We start from the raw sequence: 17030 nt of genomic DNA, 5'->3' as shown, positions 1-17030 counted from the left end.
AGAGCTGGCTGATGCCACTCATTTTATTTTTAGGGCGAAACACTTAGACCATTTCAACCCAAGTCCAACAGAGTTTCTCTGTGCAACTTAGCAGAGGTGCCAAAATGCGCTTTCACTTCCAGAGGCTCCCCGGGATCTCCGAGTCCCCTCTCTGCAAAAAAGAGGGTCTGGTCTTTTATTCACACGCATCGCATCCGTCTTCGCTCAATCTGCAATTTCCTGTGGACCCATTAACTTTTCAGGAATTTCAAACCCACATCTGTCCTCCATCATCGTGATAATTTCCGCTTGGTCCAAACTGCCTAAACCCAGGTCTTAGACCCCCCACCCCCCTGAAAAAGGTTTCTTTGCGCTGTGAATGGAGGCCTTCTTTAGCACCATTTTTATTGTTGTTCTATGAAAAGATGCCAGTTAAAGAGTGGGATTCTTTTTTAATTTCTTGAATACGTTTGGCTGTTTGAAATGCACATCTTTGAGTAGGTCACTTGACCGTGAACTTTCTGCGGGCAGAGGCCCTGCTTATCTCTAGCCCCAGCGCCTAGCACGGGGCTGACCCTGAGTGTGTGCTCAGTAAATGTTTAGTGGAGAAGGAGTTCTCGGGTCCCAGGAGAGCGAAGGCCCTCCCTGGATGCCCTGGAGGAGGTGTGCTCCAAGCTCATGCTTCCCGTCCCACTCCTGCAGAAACGGACCAGCTGCTCCACTCGGGTTATTTTTAACGTTGGAGTTCCATCTTCACCCCCGCCGGGCTGGCCTCAACTCTGCCTGCGTCAGTTTTCCAAGGCCATCCAAGGGGGTCATGAAAGCGGACGTGTGCCGACAGCTCGCATGACCCCCAGAGGGGTGTCGAGCTTCACACCTCATTTCTTTGCAGTCCAGCGTCTTCCATCAGCATCAGCGGCCCAGGCGGGGTCTCCAGGCAGAACCCCCCCAACCCACCCCAGCTCCCAGAGGCCCCGCCTGATTGGGCTGGTACCGTCCCATGTCGGGGCCACTGTGGCGAGCAGGCCGGGGGGTCTCGCCCCTTTCTCCCTGTCCAGCTGGCTCTGTGATGCTGGGAGAGGGCCCTGTCATCCCCGAGCCTCAGTTAATTTTCTGCAACCTGGAGACAACACAGGGCCCCATGGAGAAGGCATTCAACGCACCATAGCTAGATTTATGGCCACTGCGTGTGGATTGACGGCGAAGCTTGGACTCCGGGCAGGCCTTGCAGTGCTTTGGAGCAAGGTCCTTTCTGGGTGCCCCTGGTGGGGGCAGGGGAGGGGTGCTTTTTTCTCTGATTCTGTCCTCAGAGGTGCAGGAAACCGCTCAGCCAGGCCAGGTAGCCGGGCCTCGCTGCCTCCGTGCCACCCTCCCCTTGTCACCCTGACAGAGCGCCAGGCATTGCCCGCGCCTGCCTGTGGCTGTCTGTGGCCACATTAAAATACCTGCTGGCAGCTGGGACTCCCTCCCAGAGACCTGGGAATGAGCGCCGGCCCTGCGTCGACATGATTTAAAACACGCTTTGTTTATGCTCTTGCAGGGGGACCAGACCTGCCTGCCAAGAGGCCTAGCAAGTCCTGAGAAAGGGAGGCAGTGCTGGGGTTTCGAGGCTGCAGATGTTTTCGGGGTGCGGCTCTGAGTCTGATAAGACGGAGGGTTGATCGCTGGGAACTGGGGTGGGGACTACAGGTGACAGGCTCCTTTGTCGAAGAAGAAGCCCAGTGAACGCGGGGTCGGCACCGCATCTGCTCGTTCAGCATCTGTGCACCAAGCAGCCACTCTGTGCTGAACCTGTGGACCAGCGTCAGGCAGGGGCGGGGTCGTTGAAAATGTGGCAAACGGCTCTTAAAAGGAGTGCGGTATGGGCCGGTTTAGGAAAAGCAAGGCGGTGTGGCGTGGTCCCGGAGGACTAACACACGGGCGAGGTGTTCCCCACCCCCCACCCCCGGGGGAGGGGTCGAGGGGATGGAGCGATGCCCGGAGCGCAGGGAGGGTGCCCCTTGGGGGCTGCTTGGCAGGAGCTGTGGCCTTTAGAAAAGGGACCCAGCACCTGTGCCGCCTGGCCGGGAGAGCGCCAGGAGGGCAAATGCCCCAGGTCTCCTGTGGGTGACTCCACTGGCCGAACAACCCCAAAGCCAGAGGATGTGGGCCTGAGGGCTGGTCCACGTGGAGCAGCCTCCTGGGCCTTGGGCAAGGAGGAGAGGACAGCCGTAGCTCCGAGGGGCCGTCGGAGCACAGCCAGCACACACCTGCTCCCCAAAACTTTTCACACCTGGTTCAGAGAATGCAAATAACCCAAAGGGGCCCAGGAGGTAATATACGAGGGTGCGTCAAAAATTATCCGCACTCTGGCTGTAGAATTTATTTTAATTAACTTTTAAAAAAATTTTATTGATTGATTGATTGGCTGCATTGGATCTTTGTTCCTGCGCTTGGGCTTTCTCTACTTGTGGCAAGCGGGGGCTACTCTTCAGTTGCAGTGCATGGGCTTCTTATTGCGGTGGCCTCTCTTGTTGCGGAGCATGGGCTCTAGGCACACAGGCTTCAGTAGTTGTGGCTCGTGGGCTTAGTTGCTCCGCAGCATGTGGGATCTTCCCAGATCAGGGCTGGAACCCATGTCCCCTGCATTGGCAGGCGGATTCTTAACCACTGGACCACCAGGGAAGTCCCTTAATTAACTTTTAGAAAAGACAAATACATCATTTTTCGACATAATCTCCTTGCTTTTCAATACACTTTGTCCGTCTGTCAACAGCTCGTATTCCCTCATTAAAAAATGTTTTGGGCTGAGCTGTGAGCCAGGAATACACCGCTGTCTTCACTTCTTCATCAGAAGCGAACCTTCGTCCTCGTAGGGCTGCTTTCAGGGGACCAAACAGGTGAAAGTCTGATGGAGCAAGATCAGGACTACTGGGAGGATGCTTTAACACCTCAAAATGAAGTTTTTGCCGAGTGTGGGCAGAAGTGTGCAGATGTGCACATCTTCAGACCACAAAAACAAATCACTGCACGCTGCTCTTCTTTCATGCAGATCACAAGTGGGGCATCCATATTTGCTCACACCATAGTTACAAATGAACTGATGTAACACATTCCCACCTACACAGCAGTGACTGGGGAGACAGTAGCCTTGAACAGTAAGCACTGATAAGACAGTGCAGCCAACAGAAGTTTTAATATAACCAGAGTGCGGATAATTTTTGACTCACCCTCATAAATGAGGGGAGTCAGACAGATGGGTGATGTAAGGGAGAGGTGGAGAGTGTAGCAAACTAACTTGTTCACCCCAGGAAGGAAAGTGGCCCAGCATGGCCAGATCTTCCAGTTTTTGATAGAAACTGGAAATTGGAGTTTTTTAATGGGCTTGCTCTTGATTTGAAATTTTAGTAGTGGAGTCAAATTTTTGAAAAGAAAATATTTTGCAGGCAAGATAAGTGTAATTTTTCTGTGAACCGGCTGTTACTCGTGAGTGGCTGGTTTGGGACTTGTGGGCAGTGGGGACCATGACATGAGCAAGCGTGACGCACGAAGCTGGACTCACTCTCCTGGCCAGAAAGGGCTCGAAGTGGGGTGCTGGGGGGCGCTGCCCAGGATGGGGGCTGAGCTGAGCCTGTTGCTGTGAACTCTGAACCCAGCACTGTTCCGAGTGTTCACGCCCGTGTCCGGTGTCCCTGACCGCACCTCACCTTGCACCCCCATTTTCTACCTCTGCACTGGTTTTTAGAGCCTTTATCCCGATTTATGGCTGTGTACTGCTTTACCTGTTTACTTACTATTTCCCTCCCTTCCTGAGACCAGGCACGCGTCTGTTTGCTACCTTCTCCCCAGAGCCAGGCGAATGGAAGCTGACAGATGGATATTTGTTAAGTAACTGCTGGTGCACCCCGGGTGGTATTGTTATTCCTGCTACGGGTACTGACAGCTGTCGTCATCAGCGGCATCACCTGTATTTTATACACGAGGAAACAGAAGCAGCGGGGTTAAGAGACTTCGTTAAGGTTGCACAACCAGGAAGTATGAGGGTAGGGACTCAAACCCAGGATGGACCGATTCTCAAGACCCCTGCTCTTAGCTTGAACACTGGTTCATTCCTAGCCCTCCCTTAGATCTGAGTGTAGACCTCACCACCTCCAGGAAGCCCTCCCTGACTTACCTACCAGCTGGATTAGGGGTTTCCACCGGGCTCCCCCTGGGATCTTCTACGCTGGATTTATTACCATGTAATGCATCTTCCTGTTTCCCCTTTCTTTTGCCCAGGTTATAAAGTCCACCTGGGTGAAAGGCAAAGAACTTGTTTTGTCCATGATTCCATTCCCAAACCCTTACAGCCCAGTGCCTGGCATGTTTCAATAATAGCAACCTGATTGGGATTGCCATACATACATTACTAATAAGAAAAAAAAAATCAAATTGTACACTTTGGATATATGCAGTTTATTTTATGTCAATTGTATCTCAATAAAAGTTCTTAAAGAAAAAAATAATAATAAAAAAGATTATGAAAAGCAAAAAACAAAAACATAGCACCCCTAATAATAGGAGAGGACTGTCATTAAGGAGTGACTACTGTGTGCCAGGCACCTAGCTTATATTTACTCTTCACCAGGTCCCTGTTTTACAGATCAGGAACCTGGGACGAAGAGAGTAGCTTGCTGGAGGCTGCCCAGCTAGCCAGAGGGGAAAGTAGGATTCAAATCCACTGCTAGCTGTCCCGAGGCCACCATATTGGCCTCTAACCATTGTGCTGATAGATCCCTCTGCGGGTACTTCCTAAATGCCAGAAAAAGGGGTTGCCAACCTTGTTCTGTAATGGGCCAGAGGCAAACACCGCGGGCTTCACAGGCAGCACCACCGGCTCTGTCCCAGCACTCAGCTCTGGCGGCGAAGTGCAAAAGCAGCTCTTGACAACAACTATGCAAGTGGGTGTGGTTGTGTTCCAATAAAACTCTATTTACAAACACAAGTGGTGGGCCGGGATGCGGGCTGAGGGCCTCAGTCTATGGACTCCTACCGAATGTTGTTGAATCAAAGATGTCAATGTTACAAGGCATGCTGGTTTCAGAGAAAGTATAATGTGAAAAACTGTGCATCTTCGGGTCAAGGAGACTTGACCTTTGCGGAGTGATGAAGGAGTGAGTGAACGATGCACGCAGGTGCACCCCTGACTGTCGGGCAGGGGAGATGAGTACCTAGCAGTGTGCCCACCAACATCCCACGCGTGTCCTCCCAGGAGCCGTGGCTTTCCCTGGGGACCGCTGCTCTCCCACAGCGCCGAAGTGGGAACCGGGGCCCCAGGATGTCCAGAATTTCTCCACGCCAACCGCCCATGAGGGTCCTGGAGGAAGCTGGGCTTCCCGGCCTGAGTGCCATCTGGGTGAATGGGCCTCTGGAGACGCAATTCCTCATCAGCTGAGGAAGTGGCCGCAAAGTCGCAGCAAGCGCACAAAGAATAACTTTGTGCTTCAATTCCACCTAGATTAATTCAGCGAGAGTTTATTGTGCACTTTTCATCGTGGCTAGACGGGGGAGCGGGGGCTATAAAACACCACTCCTGCCCTCAGGGAGCTTAAGCACATCTAATCTTATAAACCACCCGGATGGAAAAGCAGCGTGAGAATTAGGAGGTGCCGGGCCCGGTCCCGTCCCCGCGGAGCCTTTCGAGGTCTGCGCTAGATAGTTTCCAGGCAGGAATTAATCACAGTTTCGTCGGCGCTCCGAGCCGGACCCTCCTTAACGCCTGCTATAAAGAGCCTTATTGCACGGGAACGCTGTATGTTACATTCTTCAGTGCACACCAGCCATGTGCGCAGGCTGCTCCCTGCATCCCTGGGCCAATAAATTAGATGGAGATGACTAGGGAAGGAAGGCGGCCGGGCGCGCGAGCGCCTATCGGTTGCTGCGGACAGAGATGTCTTGATTTAGACAGCCGAGTGGCCCTGCCAAGAGGCCGGGAGGGTGCAGGCTGGCACATAAAAAGCTCATAACCTCCGTAAGCAGACCATCACCTTGAACAAACAGGCCCGTCGGCAGGGGCAGGGCCGAGGGCTAATTGACAGCTCGGATCCAACATCACGCTCGTTTCCCGAACCCACATCATTTCCAGCTACAGGTTATTGACCCTGCTGAGGAGCGCGGTCTGCCTCTGATGCGGGTGCCCCCGTCTGGCTCCGACGTTTCCAGACTCGGGGCGCTCCTGTTTTTCTGGTGCCTCTGCGGGACTGGAGGCCAGGAAAGCCAACGTGAAGGGTGCGCTACTGTAACCTTGGGGCCCCGGCAGGATGGCAGGAGGGCTGTGGATGAGCAATTCTCTCCTGGAGCAGAGAGGAATGAGGCCCCAGGGGCCGCAGGGCAGGAGGCAGCTGCTGTGCTGGCTGCTGGCTGTGCGCCCCAGACTTTCCTGGGTGGAGGAACCCCTGTGCTGCAGATTCTGGCTCAGCAGATCTGGGGTCAGGCTTGGGCTTTGGGGGCTTTCACAAGCCTCTTGGGTAATTGTGGGTGTCCTCAGCTTCAGGTCTTCAGGAGGCTCTTCCGGAATCTTCTAGCCGGAAAGCATCCCTGCATTTGATGCTCCAGAGAGCAGGCAAAGGATACCCTCACTGCTGCTCTCTGTTGTCTGCAGGGAGTGGCCTGTTGGAGGGCTGGCCTCCCTGCTGGACGGGAGTTCTTGGGGGGCTGGGGCTGGGCACCTTGCCTTGGGCTGCCCAGAATAAGCCTCAGAGAAGATTTCTTGAGTGCAAGAAGGAAGGGAGAGAAAATGGGAAAGGTGAAAAGGGTCTCTAGAAAGGACCCTAAGTGATCCCAGGAAAGCCTGGGAAGTCCAGAGGAAGGATTTTCCACGGGGAGCAGGAGGGGGAGGATGCAAAGGTGGAGAGAGAGAAACCATGCGTGTACAAGGGATGCAAGCGTGCAGCCTTTCCCAGACGATTCAAAGTGGAGATGTGCCTTCATCCTCCCCCAAATGCAGCCTCATGACCACGTGTGAACACTTCACGTGGAAAGTGTTGGAACCATTTTCTTCCATTAACAGTCATCCTGCAACTTGTCTTTTCCGCTTAGAATGTTTCAGAGGCCTTCCCAAGTCGTACCAAGAAGTCCCCCCGACTTTTTTGAAACAAATCACGCTGATTATTTTTTTACTCTGTTATTTCCTAATTGTGATAAAATATCACATAAAGTATACCGTTGTCTCCATTTAAAGTATACAATTCAATGGTGTTAAGTAAATCCAGGTCGCTATCTAGTTCCAAGTCATCACAGAGGGAAACCTGCATCCTCACGGGCACGCACTTCCCATCCCCACCTCCACCAGCCCCCGGCAGCCTCAAATCCACTTCCTGTCTCTCTGGATTTACCTCTTCCGGGCATTTGCTGTGAATGGAGTCATACAAGGTGTGGCCTTTTGTGTCTGGGCTGTTTCACTTGGCGTAAAGTTTTCCAGGTTCATCCGTTGTATCAGTACTTCTTTCCTTTTTACAGCCGGAGAGTATCCCACTGTATGGCTATACCACACCGTCCTTATCCATTCCTCTGATAACGGACGTTTGGGTTGTTTCCAGCTTTTGGCTCTTGTGAATAGTACCTCTATGAACATTTGTGCACCAGTTTTTGTGGGGACCCCTGTTTTTCTTTCTTTGGGGTTGTACACCTGGGCGTGGACTTGGTCATATGGAAACTCCACATTTAACTTCCTGAGGAGACTGCATTCCTTTTACCTGCTGTGTCATATTCCAGGTTGTGGCTCACAAGAGCTTATTTCACACTTCTCTGTCGAGGGAATTGGGTTGTTGGCTGGTTTCACCATTTCAAATCGTGCTGCCGCGAGCAGCTTCATCTGCTTTTCGCACGCCCGTGCACGTGCTCCGGGCCAGCTCTGTGGACACAGAACTGCTGGGCTGACCCAAGTGCACATTTAAAGTTTTACTGGGTGTCACCACCCTCTCCCCATCCAGGTTAATGGCATGTGTGGTCCCAGCAATGTGCAATGAGCTGTCTTTTCCCCTTGTCCTTGTCCTCACCAGATATTATTGACATTGACAGTTTCTGCTGGTCTCATGAGTGCAAAGGGGTACCACCTTGTCATTTTAATTTGTATTTCTGTATATCTAAAGGAAAAGGAGTTAGTGGGGGTAAGAAGGAAGCAAAGAACCTTCCAGGAAGGGGCAGCTGCAGGTACAAAGGGGTAGGAGGGAAGAGCACAGGGTTCAACATCGCACAAGTTATATGTCTGAAGGGAATACAGGTGCTGACCTGCAACTTAGATTCAGGGCCAGTCCGTGCACTTGTTTTGTCTCCCAGATGGGGCAGGCCACCCAAGGTCGAAGAACGAAAGGCTCACAGGAGAGACGGGGAGGACCCGGCGGCAAGGTACACATGTTATCTTGGGACCGGGCTGCCTGCCTTCAAATCCCATCTCTGTGACTTGCTCGGCTGTGGGGCCTCGGGCAGCTTCCTCACCTGTAAAACTAGGACAAGGAGAAGTCTTACTTGTAGGTTTGTAAAACCAAGTTGATGGTTGGACCTGGGACAGAGAGGCTTCAAAGCTGTGGATGCGGAAGCCGTGAGCTGGCCAGGTGGCTTTTCCTTATAAGGAAACAGAACCCAACTCAAATAGGTATAAGCTAGGAAGAGGGACATTGTTAGCTCTTTTACCAGAAAAGAGCAGGAGTGCATCAGCTTCAGGAATGGCTAGATCCAGGTGCTCAAATGATGTCATCAGGACTTGGATCCTCTCGTCGTCAACCTGTTCTACTTTCTTTTATGTTGGCCTTACTCTCGGGCAGGCTCTCCCTGAGTGGTGGCAAAGCAGCAGCTCCTCACTTACATTCCCCCAGCTCAGCAAGCCCAGTGGAAGAGAGGATCTCTCTCCTCATAGTTCCAGTGAAAGTCCCAGGGTTAATTCTGATTGGACCATCTCTGGTCACATGCCCACCCTGGAGTCAGGGATCAGGAGGTGAGTCTGACCTCAAATGTGTGCACTGGGGGCAGGTGAGGGTGGTAAAATCGGGGCGTTCCACAGGAGGACCGGTGTCGGGCAGGCACCCTCTCTACATGGGGTCAGTCGGTGAAGGAGGGGAGGCTGGTGCCAGGGGTCCTGGAGGGCGGCGTCAGTTTGCTGGAAACAACTGAGGAGCAGAGTGGAAAGGCTTGAGAAGGGGCGGCCGCCAACTCCAGAGCCAGACAGCCTCTGCTTCTCGCCCCGCCAGCCCAGCCGTGGAGCTGCCACCACACAGCGATCTTCCCGAGGCTCAGAGAGGGTTACATGGCCTGTTGCAGTGATTCCCTTTCTAGCTCAGCTGCCAGGATGCAGGGGCCAGGCCGGAACATCCAAATGTGTCACTGCCCCCCTAAACCTGGGTATTGGGGAGCTTTTCTGCCCCCTCCTCCTGTGTGGTGTTCTGATTTTTCTCTTTCTAGGTAACAGCCTTTCCATTTTATGTGGCGTTTATCGTAAACCCCCTCAAGTCCTTTTTGGAAGCAGGCAGGGCATAAATTATAAATAGATTTAATTTAAAGAACTCAATAGGGCGGTTTCCCTGGGGGGCTCCTAGCAATTGCTTCCGCTGACATTTCCCTCATCACCCCAGCGGAGGGGAGGCGTGGTCAGAGCAGCTGGAAAGGGGCTCAACCCTTGCGGTGCTGTGTCTCGGGGGCTCAGCCTGGCACAGGCTGGCGATCGCGGGTCAGAGGGGTCGAGCCGCTGCAGAAGCGGGGTGACACGTGCAGCTGACAGCCCGCTCCCCTCCTGGGGATCCCTTCCGTCCTGCAGTTGCCCCCATGTCGTGTTTCCGGCCTTCCCTTGTTTCCCCCTTGCCTTGGGCCCCGCACCTCCACAGCACAACAAGTGCAGTCCACGTGCTGGGAGCTGAGGCCTGGCCCCTTGGGGAGCTCTTGGGGCTGCTTGCCTTTCGTGTCCGATAGTTCACTCCTGGTCACTAAGCTATAATTGTAGGCCTTGCTCCAGCCAGCTGGGGATCACACCAGGAAGAGGGGCAGCCTAAGGGGTTAAAGTGCCCCAGGCTGTGTGACCTTGGGTGAGATACCCAACCTCTCTGAGCCTCAGCTCCTCATCTGTAAAGTGAGTATAATAACAGGAAACATTTCAGATGGTTGTTATGATGATGACTCAAGTTATTAAAATACATCTAAAGTACTCAAAACACTGCCTAGCGCCTTGTGAGAACTTTACCCCCAATCTTTGCTATGATTCTGTACTGTCGCTTTTTGCGGAAAACACACACACACACCCTGATGTAGACCATTTTTACAATTTTTACCCTCCTGTTCCTGGCCTCACCCAAGAAACCCACATCATTGTATGGAGGCAAAGTCCTATGAGCTATTCATCCATCTACTCTTCCTCCCTTCCTCCCTCTTTTCTTTCATTATCTCAGTTGTCTGTTGAGCACCTACTTTGTTCTTGGCGCACAGGGGCACAGAGAGCAGCAAAGACAGACGTGGTCCCTGTCCTCCTGAAGGCCACCTTGTAAGCGGCACATAAGAAAACAAACAAAAAGAAGTTCAGAAAATAAAATTTCTGTGAAGAAGATAAAAGAGCTTAGAGGCTAGATTGTGAGGGGTGGGGGTTGCTGGTTGGCACCCCCGAGGAGGGGACATCAGAGCTGAGCCCAGCAAGTGAAGCTCTGGGGCCGAGCTTTCCAGGTAGCAGGAGCAGCAGGTGCAAAGGCCCTGAGGCAGGAGCAAGCTTGGTGGGGCTAGAGGGGATTGAATAGGGGTGGATGGAGGGTGGGGAGGTGGGAGATGCAGGCAGGGCCTGGGACCCCTCACAAGGAGTTTGGACTTTATTCCAAGCGGTTAGAGCAGAGAAAGCGAATTCTTCTCCAGCCACATGCCTGCCTCTGCACAAAGGCTCTTGGGCCAGTTGACCATCCCGATGGACTTACGGGAGGGATGGTAGTGGTCAGAGCCCCTTGGTGCCCTCACGTCCATGACCTGTCACTGATTTCAGCTGTGCTGGGGCTGCGGGGCCCGAGCCTCCCAGAACATTTAGGTTTGTGGTGCTGTGGCCACTGGGCACTGTATGCGGCTATAACGAAAGGCTGGTGGGTCTACTGATGTCATTGGTTTATGTTCCATCTGTACAGAAAGTTTGTACTGTATTAAATATACATACACCTCACATTTTCCAAGCGGAGAACAGTTATTTTCCCACCCGCCCCCAACCAGCTATAGAGCTCCACAGCTTAAAGAGATGGTGAATTGATTCACTCGCTTCTCGCTTCTCGGGGAGATTTGTTTTGCGACTCCTCCGTGGGGATGTCAGGCCTGGAGGACACAGAAGAAGGAAGAGGTCATCATCTCTGCCCTAAAGGAACTGGCAGTGGAGCCATTTTATGGGCATAAGCAGGACAGTTAAAAACTACAGAGCAGAGTTTGACTTGCTGGCATAACTTATGTGTCTGTGGATCTCCGAATATTTCTTCTAGAAGCTGCTGATAGGAGCTGAGCAGGAAAGAGGACTCACGACCAGATGCACTGGATCAGGCAAAGCCAGGAAGCGGCCTCTTCTGCGGGACTTGTCAGACCCTTCAGGCTGTCAGTTATCCACTCACGTCCCCAGTGTTGGTGCCCAGTAGCTTCCACTCCCAGGCTCCAGCTCCTGCACCTCTCTGTCAAAGGCCGCCCTCAGGCTTCCAGAACCTACCTTGTCTGCCGTCACGGTGACAGGAAGAGCCTGGGAATTTGCACCTTCCACCTGGGGGGAGCCTTTAACCGATGACTGGAAAATGTGGGTGTTAATACCTCTGGTCCCTCACTCTGATGGGGGCACCCGTGAGATGGGCTCCCACTGTCTCCGGGGCTTTAGCAGGAGTGGGTCTGTTCCCCTTTGGGAAACAGCCCTCTTTCTCGCCTCCTTCTCCTGGCTTGCTTCCCTAGTGCCCTCCTGGTCCCTCCTGTGCTTCCTAATGAATCACTCTCCCACAAGCCTCATCTCGGGGCATATTTCTGGGGCCTCAATCCAAGACGGTGGTGCCTCAGGCTGGGGATTGAACATGGCATTAGGTGAAGTTAGACAGCTACAGTCTACACTGCAGGACTTGTCAGAGCCTTGGCTGTGCGTGCTTGGTGGTACTCGTAGAGGGGCGGCAGGAGGCAGCACAACACTCACACTTATTTGCCCCGAGGCTGCGGTTGGCCGGGAGCACCCAGAGTGCAGAGCATACTTTGAAGACTGCATTGCAGAGAGCAGGGCTGGACTCTTGGAAGAGCCTCTGTGGCCCCAGGTTACACTGAGAGTAAGAAGAAAACTGGCCTCCGGAATTAGAGCATGGGCCTTTGGACTCCAAATCCATACCTTCCACAGTCCCCCTGGGCAGACCTGCCGGTCCTACCCTTCCCTGCCCCCAGGCTGCATCAGCTGCCTCTAGGGCTCCAAGCACCCCCGCCCCACCCCCCACCCCCACCCCAGCACAGCAGTTCTCAGGCGATTTTGCACTTGTCACACACTTGTAAGCCAGGAGCGTGTCAGAGGTGGCCTTGGTCTCAAATGTTGTCATCTCCAGCCTGCAGTCCAGGAAGTGCTTGCTGAGTGAGAAGATACAAGGGACCAAACATTTCCTCCAGCGGTCGGCTCTGGGGGTGGGTGAAGCCCTGTGCCCAAGGCCTCCTGCCCACCCCTCTGTTGGCTCAGCCTGGACCTCCCTGGCCGCTCCCCTGAGTATGTGTGGACTGGGCGGGAGAGCAATGGCGGATGTGGGCGAGCATCTCTCCCCTCCCACTTACATCTTTATCATCGCCATTATCCATGGTCACGACAAAACATGGAAGACACAAATAACCCCCAGTTGCCCTGATTCCCTGCTCAGCAAATGATGTGATGACATTTGACAGGTGAGGAGTAAGCAGGGGTGAGCGCTCACCCAGCTCACAATGTGGGGGGGACGGTCTCATTCTGGAGCTGACTCCCCCACTCGCCCCTCATGTTTATTTCAGAAAGTTTCAAACATTCACAAAAGGGGAGGGAGTGGTCTATTGAGCCATCACCCATCACCCGTCCATGCCCGCCATGCTTGCTTCTCCTCCGCCTATGTTGTCAGGAGCCCTTCCCGGACAGCATGTCACTTCTCTATAGAGTGGTTCAGGGTGTATCAGAGCCTATGCTCCTAAGACTCCACTATTCTGCTCTAGATAAAGAAAATCTCCATAAAATTTCCCCTCTAGAATGTAAGCTCCACAAGAGTGGGTACTTTGTTTTGTTCATGACTGTGTCTCCAGCACATAGCATAGTGCCTGGTGCACAGCAGACACAATATATACTGGATCTCTGTCTCTCTCTCTCACTCTTCCTTCTTATCGTCTATCAATCATCTATCGTCTATCTATCTATCATCTATCTATATCATCTATCATCTATGTATCTATTATCTATCATATATGTATCTATCATCATCTATCATCTATCCTCTATCTATCATCTATCTATGTATCTATCATCTATCTATGTATCTATCTATCTATCTAATCTATCATCTATATCTATCATCTATCTATCTAATCTATCTATTATCTATCATCTATCGATGTATCTATCATCTCTATATCTATCTATTATCTATCTATCATCTATCTATCTATTGTCTATCTATCTATCATCTATCTATCTATCCATCCATCCAGCTACCCATCCACCCAACCATTCATCCATCTACCTACTTACTTTATCTATCTATCCATCCATCTATCTGTCTCTCTATCATCTATCATCTCTCTGTCAATTATACCCACCTATCATCTATCTATACACAAATTTTAAATGGAAATGAGATTCTTCTAAACATACTGTTTTGTGATTTTCAGTTTTCCCTTAGCAATTTATTCTAACCACAGCTCCATGTCAGTAAGTATGGGCCTCCTACACCACTGTTTTTACAGCCTGTACAGTACTGGGTTGTGTGAATGTTATCGTCATTTGTTTAACTGATTTCCTGTGGGGCATTTAGGTTGTTTCCAATTTTTCATTATTGTAAATGATACTGCAGTGAATATCCCTGTTTATGGGCCTTTGGAAACATCCACAGTGATTTCTTTAGAAGCAGTGCTTGGAAGGGGAGGGCTGGCTCCAAGAGTGTGCACCTTAAAAAGGTGGTTTTAGTATTTAAAAAAAAAAATTTTTTTTTTGGCCGTGCTGCTCAGCGTGTGGGACTGAATTCCCCAACCAGGGATGACACCTGCACCCCCTGGGGTGGAAGCACGGGAGTCCTAACCACTGGACCGCCAGGGAAGTCCCTAAAAATCTTTTTTGATCGGATCTTAATGCTGGATAGCGACCTTGATGAATAGAAAGCGCCCCCCTCCCCCCCCACTGCTTTATTTTTACCTCAAATTTTGTTTGAGAAAATGGATATGAAAGTAGGAGGGGCCATGGGGGGGTGGTGAGGGTCAGGTCAGCTACCACCATGGTCCCGGCGGCACCGGCCCTGGCACGGAGCTCGCTCCCCACAGGTGCCGCCCGTCGTGGGGGCGTCTGGTGGTTGTTACCTGCTGCTTCCGCTGCCCCTCGAGGGCGTTCCCCTCTGGCTCACCTGGAGGGTCTTCACCTTTTACTTTGAACCTTTGGGGATTTCTTTGTTGGCAGGTGGTCCTGCCGTCCCACTGTGCTTGCTGGTCTGTGTGCAGCAAGTGACTCTCCTCTTAGGTCTGCTGGAGTTTGGAGGCCGTCTAGCCTAGTGGTTCAGACTATGAGCTTCTGGAATCAGGCATTCTGGGTCGGAGTCCTGACTTTATGCTGTGGGACCTCGGGCAAGTTACTTGCCTCTCTCAACTTCAGGCATGACCCCTGTGTGCCCCAGGATTACTGGGAGGGTCCCTGACATGAAGAAAGGCTGTGCCTCTCAGGCTGTGCCGTGATCACCAGCCTTGGCAGCTCTTGCTCACCAGGGTGCATTTCTTGGCAGTCTTCTTCACCTCTGCAGGGCCAGGGAGGGGTCTGCAGCAGCCCTCTGGAGGAAGAGCTTGGGATGAGCAACCCTCTTTCACAGGGGAAGGCCTTCACTCCCAGATCCAACAGTTGCTTAGCACAGAGCAATTCATTCACTTGGCCGATGCTTATTGTGCTTCTACAGCATCCCGGGAGAGATGCGCATATCATTTCATCCTCCCAAGAGCTGTTCCAGGCAGGTGCTGTTGTGAACCCTATTTACGGAGGAGAAAATGAGTCCAAGGCCAGAGGAACCAGAGGGCCGGACTCAGCACCGGGTGACGTTCTGGGGGAGCCCGGAGTGAAAAGAGCAAGTTCCTCTTTGCTCTCTGAGGCATCCAGACATCACCTGCAGCCCTCCAGACCCCCAGGCCCCAGCTCACGCCCACAGCCGTAGGACAGGCCACCAGACAAGTCCAGAGGCCTGAGGGGGAGACTCTGAGGTCAGCCCCCCAAAGATGTCCACATCCTAAAACCCAGAACCCGTGACCATGGTGCCCTACATGTCAGAGAGGTTCTCAGAGGTGATTAAGGACTTTGAGGTGGGAGATTACCCTGGGTTATCCAAGTGGACCCGACGTATCACAGGACCCTGTAGGAGGGAGGTTGGAGGGTCACGTGCTGGCTTCGAAGATGGAAAAGGCAAAGGAAGAGATTCTCCTTCAGAGCCTCCACCAGGAAAACAGCCCTGATGACACCTTGAATTTAGGACTTCTGACTTCTAGAACCATAGGATAAAGAATATGTGTTGCTTGAAGTCACTAAGTTTGTGCAATTTGTTACAGCAGCCATAGGAAACTCATACAGACTGGAAAGATGATGTCCACACCACGGCACCACAGCGTGGGTCTCCCACCAGGTTCCGGGGGTGCTTGGAGGAACCAGGATGGATGGGGATGCAGGTGGCGGCCAGTGGGGCTGAGCCGTCCCCTCTGGGGCCACACCCGCGTGGCCATCTGCGTGGTTCTTGCCATACCATCCGCTGGTGTCATGGCACCCCCAACAGTCTTGCTGCTGTGCTCCTCCAGAGACAGAGCCACAGCAGCTTTCTGTAAAGGAGGAGGGAAACCCACAGAAGCAGGGGCTTGCCCAGAGCTGCTCAAAGCCGCCCTTTGAAAAGAGGTGCAGGCAGAGGGGGCTGGCGGGAGGGACTGTCCTCATTAGCAATCAGCTTGCCGGGAAGGGGTGGACCGTGATGGGGTTAGCTGGCCCTGGGGTGAGAGGTGGGGGGTAGACAACGCTGTCACAGGCAGCGCCCACGCGGCCGGTTGGCTCTGTCCTCCTGAAAGCGCCTCTTTCCCCTTTCCCTCCATCACCAGCATTCAGCTTGCCCTCCGAACATCACTCTCTCGCGGGCATGTCACTGACTTCCTAACGGGATCGATCGTGCTTTAAACGTGTTCCTTTGCCCACTGGTCCGGCAGAGACGGGCCATGGGAGTCAGGGGTTCTGCCCTGGACTCCCAGCTCTGTCTTTCTCCAGCTCTGTGGCTTTGAGCAAGCCTCTAAAACTAGCCCCCCGCAGCCGTACCCCTCCTTGTGGGTCACTGGGGAGCCTGCCTCCCAGCTCCTCTGGTTGTGAGCTAGGGCATATGCACCACGGGGTCCTCTGCACCTGGCTCGTGAGAAACACCTTCTACGTGTCTGTTGCGTGAAGGAGGCACGTGAGGGTATTCATCTCTCAGCACAGAGCCAGGCACGGAGCAGGTCCCCGGCCAAAGCTTGGCTGTGAGAGCGCAGCCGTTGTCAACCTCCCCTCCCACCTTTGGTCCCGAAGCTCAGTCTTCCCCCGCCCTCCCTCCAGCCCTCTCCCTCAAGCTGCTTCTTGACTGCCTACATGTGATGCTTTTCAGTAGAAGAGACTTTTTTTTAATTGTCTGCCCCTTTATTTTCAAAAGAGCATCTTTGGAAGTTGGGCCTTTGATGTCTGGGGACACGATGTAGGTGCCTGTCTTTTCTATTCCATACGCCTGAAGCACTGCTATCTCCCCTGCCATCTGGGCAGCTTGGCAAAAGCAGAGAAGCACTCGGGTTTGCCTCTGCTCCTCAGAGACGCCTGGCCACGGACACCTGTGTTGGTGAGTGAATGATGGATGGATGGAGGGAGGCGTGCCTGC

The sequence above is a fragment of the Hippopotamus amphibius genome, chromosome 12, assembly GCF_030028045.1.
Source record: "Hippopotamus amphibius kiboko isolate mHipAmp2 chromosome 12, mHipAmp2.hap2, whole genome shotgun sequence".
NCBI lineage: Eukaryota > Metazoa > Chordata > Mammalia > Artiodactyla > Hippopotamidae > Hippopotamus > Hippopotamus amphibius.
The sequence above is the reverse complement of the archived record's forward strand: the minus strand, read 5'-3'. Positions refer to the sequence as shown.